This window comes from Aphelocoma coerulescens (assembly GCF_041296385.1).
Source record: "Aphelocoma coerulescens isolate FSJ_1873_10779 chromosome Z unlocalized genomic scaffold, UR_Acoe_1.0 ChrZ_unloc_scaf_2, whole genome shotgun sequence".
Classification (NCBI taxonomy): Eukaryota; Metazoa; Chordata; class Aves; order Passeriformes; family Corvidae; genus Aphelocoma; species Aphelocoma coerulescens.
This window is the reverse complement of record NW_027184087.1, coordinates 902,130-908,928: the sequence shown is the minus strand read 5'-3', so window position 1 is coordinate 908,928 and position 6,799 is coordinate 902,130. Positions and strand designations below refer to the sequence as shown.

General features: G+C 40.3%; 1 pseudogene; it reads left to right on the top strand.

Moving 5' to 3' along the window:
- Positions 1-4,039: 4,039 nt before the first annotated feature.
- Positions 4,040-4,954, top strand: LOC138103970 (uncharacterized; annotated as a pseudogene).
- The last annotated feature ends 1,845 nt before the right edge of the window (positions 4,955-6,799 follow it).

The following is a 6,799-nucleotide window of genomic DNA, read 5'->3' as shown; positions in this document are numbered from 1 at the left end:
ATGATCTCATTCTGCTTTTCCAATAGTTTTTTAGACCAAAATATTTATAAAAGCAAAACATTTCTATTTCTATTTCTGAGGATAGAAAGCCCTACTTGATTTTACATGTAAAAAATATGCATAATTAATCCACTTCCAGAAGCAGACTTGTTCCAGACTTAGATGATTTGACTGGAAAACCTTATATCATTTTCATTGCGGTTTTCAGCGAGACCTCAATGGGGTTAATAATGCAACAAGTTGATAGTGGTTAGAGACAACAAATTGTGTTTCCATTTTAAGAATGAAGTAATTGGACCTGTTAAAGCACTACTAAAATCAAAATCTAAGTAGAGAAAAGTTTATGTAAGATCTTAGGTAAATAATTATTTAAACCACTGGAGTCTGAGAAGTAAAGTAAGTAACAAGTAGTATTCATGGCCTCTCATTTTAATTTAAGTCCCATTCTAGAATATTTTCAAGTAATATAAACACAACAGCTTGAACCATCAAGTGTAGGTGAATTTTCAGGACTTGTAGTTCAGATTCACAGGTGACTTCAATTCATCAAAGAAAGGCTGGCTGACAACACAGAAAAATCATGGTTGCAAAATGTCACTCTTACATTCTACAGTAGAAGCAGAGTAGAGGCTTCTCAGGGAAGGAAGGCTGGCAAGTAAGTGACATTGAAAAGGAGTCTGGATAGAATACAGGTGAACTATAGAATACCAGAATACCAGGTTGGGAGGGGAGCTTGAGGATCATCTGCTGCAGCCTTTCTTGGCAAAAGCATTATCTAGACTACATGGCCCAGCACCCTGTCCAGCTGAATCTTAAAATTGTCCAATATTGGGAATAGTTCACTGTTCTCACTTTAAAATATTTTTCTTTCTTATCAGAATCTTCCCACGTTTAACTTGTGCCTATTACCCTTTGGTTTTTCCATGTGATTCCTTGTAACAAAAGGATTCCCGGTCTTCTTTGTAGTCACCCTTTTAAATACTGAAATATGGTCATTAACACTTCCCCTGAATCTTCTTTTCTGAAGGCTGAACAAAGCCAGTCCTCTCAGTCCTTCCTCACATGGCAAGTTCCCCAGTCTTTTAGTCATCTTTTGAGCTTTGTCTGGAACCTCTCCAGCCTATTCATATCTGCTTTGTATAGCAGAGATCAAAATTGAACACAATATTCCAGGTATGGCCTGACAAGCGCTGAGTAGAGCATGGTAATATCTTCTTTATCTCTGCTGGTGATGCAGACCAGCTTCCCATTGGCTTTCTTTGCCACTGCAGCATATTCTTCATTTATGTTGAGCTTCTTGTCTAGCAGGTCAGTTTCCACAGAGCTGCTGCCCAGCTGGATAGATCCCAGCCTGTGCTGGACTCCTGTATTGTGTTTTCCCAGGTGCAAGACCCTATACTTGTCCTTGTTGAACTTCATGAGGTTCTTGTTAGCCCACTCTTTCAGCCTATTCAGATGTCCCTGCAGGTGCCAAAATATCCACCCCCATTCAATTTTGTAGCCGCACCAAGCTTCATCACTGTACATTTGATCCCATGATCTAGATCTCTTACTAAGATATTAAAAAGCTTTGGTCTCAGTTTTGATCCTTGGGAGATTCACTCAGGACAGGCTGTCAGTGTGAAAAAGAGCTGCTTACCTTTGTTGAGGGATTACTGAGCAACAAGACTAGCACCGTTTTCAAAAAACTGTCTCCTCTGTCACATGGTCTGTTCTACTCATTTACTGGCATTTTTTGCACATGCAATCTGTATAAAAAGCACAATTACACTTAGCATCTTGAAAAAAAACATGCAGGGAACTATTGTGGGGGGTATGAATGAAAAAAAAAAGGAAAATGAAAAATAGTGTGAAATGTCACAAATTAAATATGAACCAAATTGATACTTGTATCATGATGCCTAATGTTACCAACATATCTTCTTCTAGAAACAGCCATTGCCAGAACTTCAGAAGAATCATGTTACAAACATGCAGAAACCAGAAATGTCTGAAAGGACTATATAGCACAATTTCCCTCTCTTTCTTGAATTTAAATCTGTTAGGATAACTCCTCTGATTTGAGAATGTAAAATTTGTGAGGATGGGTGTTGTATTATCCATTTCATAAAACAGATCCTTTCATCTTCAGTTTCTAACATCCACAGACATCCATAGCCAAAGATAATTCTCTTGTTCTAGCTGACTCTCTGTATCAAATTTGAGTCTCCAGAGGCTTTAAGAAATTTTAATTCTCCAAAATCTGTAAGAGACCTCATCTGTGAGATTACCCAGGAAGTCACAGGGCCAGCAAGTGCTGTGCAATGAGTTAAGAGCTAGCACTATCTTAGATTAGTAAAAGCAAAGCCTATTCTCCAACACAGACTGAATATAATGAGAAGTGGGGAAGGGATAAATTTCCACAATAAATTGCAGAAGGTTAAAGACCAAGATACAAAGAGGTGTATGAGAAAGGCATCTGGAACAAGCAGAAGCAGATTTTATCGAAGTCATCCAAAAGAAACTGAAAAACTTTGTACCTGGTAGGAAAACTCTAAACTTGGAAACAAGTTTTCCATGTGTCAGTGCTCCTCTGTGAGAGTTTGTGAAGCTCATTGCAGAAAATTTCTCTTTGTTTCAGCAGCACTAGTGCCAATAGTTGCTGCACTCATTTGTACAGCACAGGCTACAGGGGATTTAAAGACAGCTCCAGCTCTTGAGATTTCATCAGTTTTTGGTGATTATGGTTCAGTACTAACAATATTATCCTAACTGCTGCTAAGATGTATGCATGACTATAATAATGTAAAGGTGAGAACATCCCAATTAACCAAAGAAACATTTCACAGAAGTTTAATTTCATATTCCAGAGCACTTACTTTGCTTGTGGAGGAAAAAAAAACATTTTACAAGAGCAGCACAATGTATAAAGTGTGATTATCCACAGAAGAGTGACATTATTGTGACAGTAATCTTCAGGTGACAAAATACATTGCTTCCCCAGTTTAACACTTTCAGAAATTAAACAAATTAACAGTATTACTGAAGAATTCTAGCTATACTTCCTTACCCTTAAATTAAAAAACAAAACAACAAAAAAGATCTTACTTGTTTTTAAGAACCTGTTTTCTCTACAACATCTTTATTATTTCCCAACTGACTTTGTTTAATCTCCAGTAACTATCCAAATGATATTATCCATTCACAAGATGTGGAAGGTATCTTTCAGCTTTGTACCGGCTAGGCTAGTGGTTTAATGCCTTAGAAAGCCTCGAGCAGCCTAGAGAGGTAGCACGGGCAATCCAGCACTTTAGTAGCTCTAAATCGGTACCTGTATCAGCTGCAGAGCAAATACCATCAGCAGAAGCAAAGAGGGAGAAATACAGCTCCCTGCCCGCCCAATTTCCTGCAGTTAGAAGCTTTTAAAATGAGAGAGACAACCACACATGTTCACAGCAAAATAGCTGAGCTGAGGGAGAGGGCGAGGCCTCCCTCGACCATCTCTTTTATTTGGAGAAGGGGAAAGGGGAGGACTGGGGGCGGACCCGGGGTGAGCGGCCAATCGGACACTGCTGAAGAGTTTGAGTTACATTTGGTTTTGCCCGCGCTTGGAACAAAGGAGCTCGGAGCACATGGGCAGGAGTACCTGTCTTTGGGAGGGGGAGGGGAAGCTCAGAACAGGCAGCAACAACAAGAATGGTAGGAAGGAAGAGCCTAGTAATTATAGGCCAGTTAGTTTGACCTTGGTACCTGGCAAGGTAATGGAGCAGTTTATATTGAGTTCCATCACCCAGCACTTACAGGATGACCAGGGGATCAGACCCAGCTAGCATGGGTTTAGGAGTGGTACGTTGTGTTTGACCAGTCTGATCTCCTTCTATGACCAGGTGACCTGTCTAGTGGATGCAGGAAAGGCTGTGAATGTTGTCTGTTTGGACTTCAGCAAGGCCTTTAACACTGTCCCCCACAGCATACTCCTGGAAAAGCTGGCAGCCCACGGCTTGGACAGGGGCTCTCTTTGCTGGATTAAAAACTGGCTGATGACCAGCACCAGAGAGTGATGGTGAACGGTGCTGCATCCAGCTGGCGGCCCGTCACCAGTGGTGTCCCTCAGGGGTCTGTACTGGGACCACTTCTGTTCAATATTTTTATTGATGACATGGATGAGGGTATTGAGTCTTTCATTAGTAAATTTGCAGATGACACTAAGCTGGGAGCTTGTGTCAGTCTGTTGGAAGGTAGGAGAGCTCTGCAGAGAGACCTGGAATGGTTGGATGGATGAGCGGAGTCCAATAGGATGAAGTTTAATAAGTCTAAGTGCCGAGTTCTGCATTTTGGCCACAATAACCCCCTGTAACGTTATAAACTGGAGGCAGTGTGGCTGGACAGTGCCCAGGTGGAAAGGGACCTGGGGGTACTGGTCAACAGCCGATTGAACGTGAGCCAGCAGTGTGCCCTGGTGGCCAAGAAGGCCAATGGCATCCTGACCTGTATCCAGTAAGGCCAGCAGGACCAGGGAAGTCATTCTTCCCTTGTACTCAGCACTGGTGAGTCTGCACCTTGAGTACTGTGTCCAGTTCTGGTCCCCTCAGTTCAGGAAGGACGTTGAGATGCTTGAATGCATCCAGAGGAGGGCAACAAGGGTGATGAGGGGCTTGGAACACAAGCCCTATGAGGAATGATTGAGGGAGCTGGAGAAAAGGAGACTCAGAGGTGACCTTATCACTCTCTACAGCTGCCTGAAAGGTGGTTGTAATCAGGTGGCGGTTGGTCTCTTTCTCCAGGTAGCAACTGACAGAATGAGAGGACACAGTCTAAAGCTGTGCCAAGAGAAATCTAGGTTGGATATTAGGAAAAGTTTTTCATGGAAAGAGTGGTGAAGTACTGGAATTGTCTGCCCAGGGAGGTGGTGGAATCACCATCCCTGGATGTGTTTAAAAAAAGATTGGATGTGGCACTCAGTGCCATGGTTTAGTTGAGGTGTTAGGGCATGGGTTGGACTCGATGATCTTAGAGATCTCTTCCAACCTGGTGATTCTGTGATCCCTCAGCACTAAATGAGGGCCAGAAAAAAGTAACTAAAACAGAGTTTTGGAGAGATGAAAATTCACGGAGCAAAAGTGTAACCAAGCATTCAGAAGTATTGTTTCCAGAAATAAAGAAAGGTTTGCACAGCCTCTTATGTTTTTGAATAATCCTGTCATCATTAATTCAAATGTGCATAGCCCTCTGTAGAAAAATATTCCCAAACTGAAGGCAGCAAATTATGAAAATAACACACTGAATTCATGTAAGCCTATCCTGACTTTATAAAGAAATTTTGAGTATAAATTTATAAAGCACTGGTCACTACTGCTGCTAGTGGTCATTCAAATGCTGCAAGATGAAGATCTTGTGCAAGAGCCATCCACCCTTGGCAGTGCCTAGTATGTTCTGTACAGTTTTTATGCCCTCTACTCCATCTTGGGTATGGACTTCTCTAGTTTCTGAATACAACCTGCAGTGATTCAGAAAACAGATGCTGTAAAAGTGTTGTATCTGTTTTTATATGATTACCCAACAATGAGACAATTGTCTTGCCAGTGATCTGTGCTTAACTCTTTGCTTAAACTGGGAAATGCTTCCCTATTCTTCATCTTCCCAGAGATTTCTGCTTCTAACTTTACAAAAGAATACTTAATGTGGTATTCAGGCTCCACAACAGGTATCAGATACCTCATTTTTGAAAGTCCTAAGCTATGTTTGTTTTCTTTGAGTTTATCCTCTTTTTCACACTGTGAAACTTTTATTTTTGCTGGAGTTACCCAAATTGCAGTAAAGGAGTGCTGAGATTTCTGCTTTTGAGATAGCATTACAGTTAAGGCACAATCCTATGCACGTAGAAGATAGTAACCCGCAGGTAGAAGTGGTACCCTGTCAGGTGACAAATGACAGAGAAAAATAGTTTTTTTATCCCCTAGGACAACGGTTCTATTAAACTTGGTGGTCATGGCATCATACCACATCAGAAGATATACTAGAGGTGTGATATCTAATGTTTTTTAATAAACACAAAAATCTCTGGAGGAAAAAGATAAAATTAAACAGTTCTTTTGTGATCTAGCTAGGTTTGATAAACAGATTGTCTTCCTTGAACATTTTGATTTGTGCCCCGCAGCATATAAATACAGATTTTCAAATTAAAACAAACAAGCGAGCAAAGCCATCTTCACGTTTAGCATTTTTTAGTTAACAGTTTGCACATTTTAGGTTTATTCAGACTTGATGTTCTGGGTGGCCGTTTGGAAGACAAATACTTAAAATTAGGCACAGAATGTGCTTCTTTGTTGACACCTACATCATTAATTGACCTAGTTTCTAAGTCTTGTGAAAGTAATTCTGAGACTTGGAACTGAAGTTGGAATTTTCAGAAAAAAAACCCCAAAACAAAAACAAACACCACTGACTTGACATAATTTCATTTAACAGCAAGAGTAAAGTTCTGCTTTCTTATTAGTAGATATCAAAGTCCACTATCCAGCATGATTCAACAGAAGGAAATACATTCTAGCTAGATTTATAATGTTTTCTGCATTTCCTGTACCAGTGACTGGTGTATACATATTACATAGAAATAGTGAACATAGACTATAGACATAGAATATTCAACTCAGAATAGTTGGAAGGGAACTTTTGAAGGTCCTCTAGTCCAACCCCATATTCATGATGAAAATTACTTCATGCTGTTTGACATCAAAATTCATATTATGACATTTATGATAAAAAAATATAAAAGAAGGCTGTGAAAGCAACCTACTCTGCTTCTAATTGCAAACCTGCA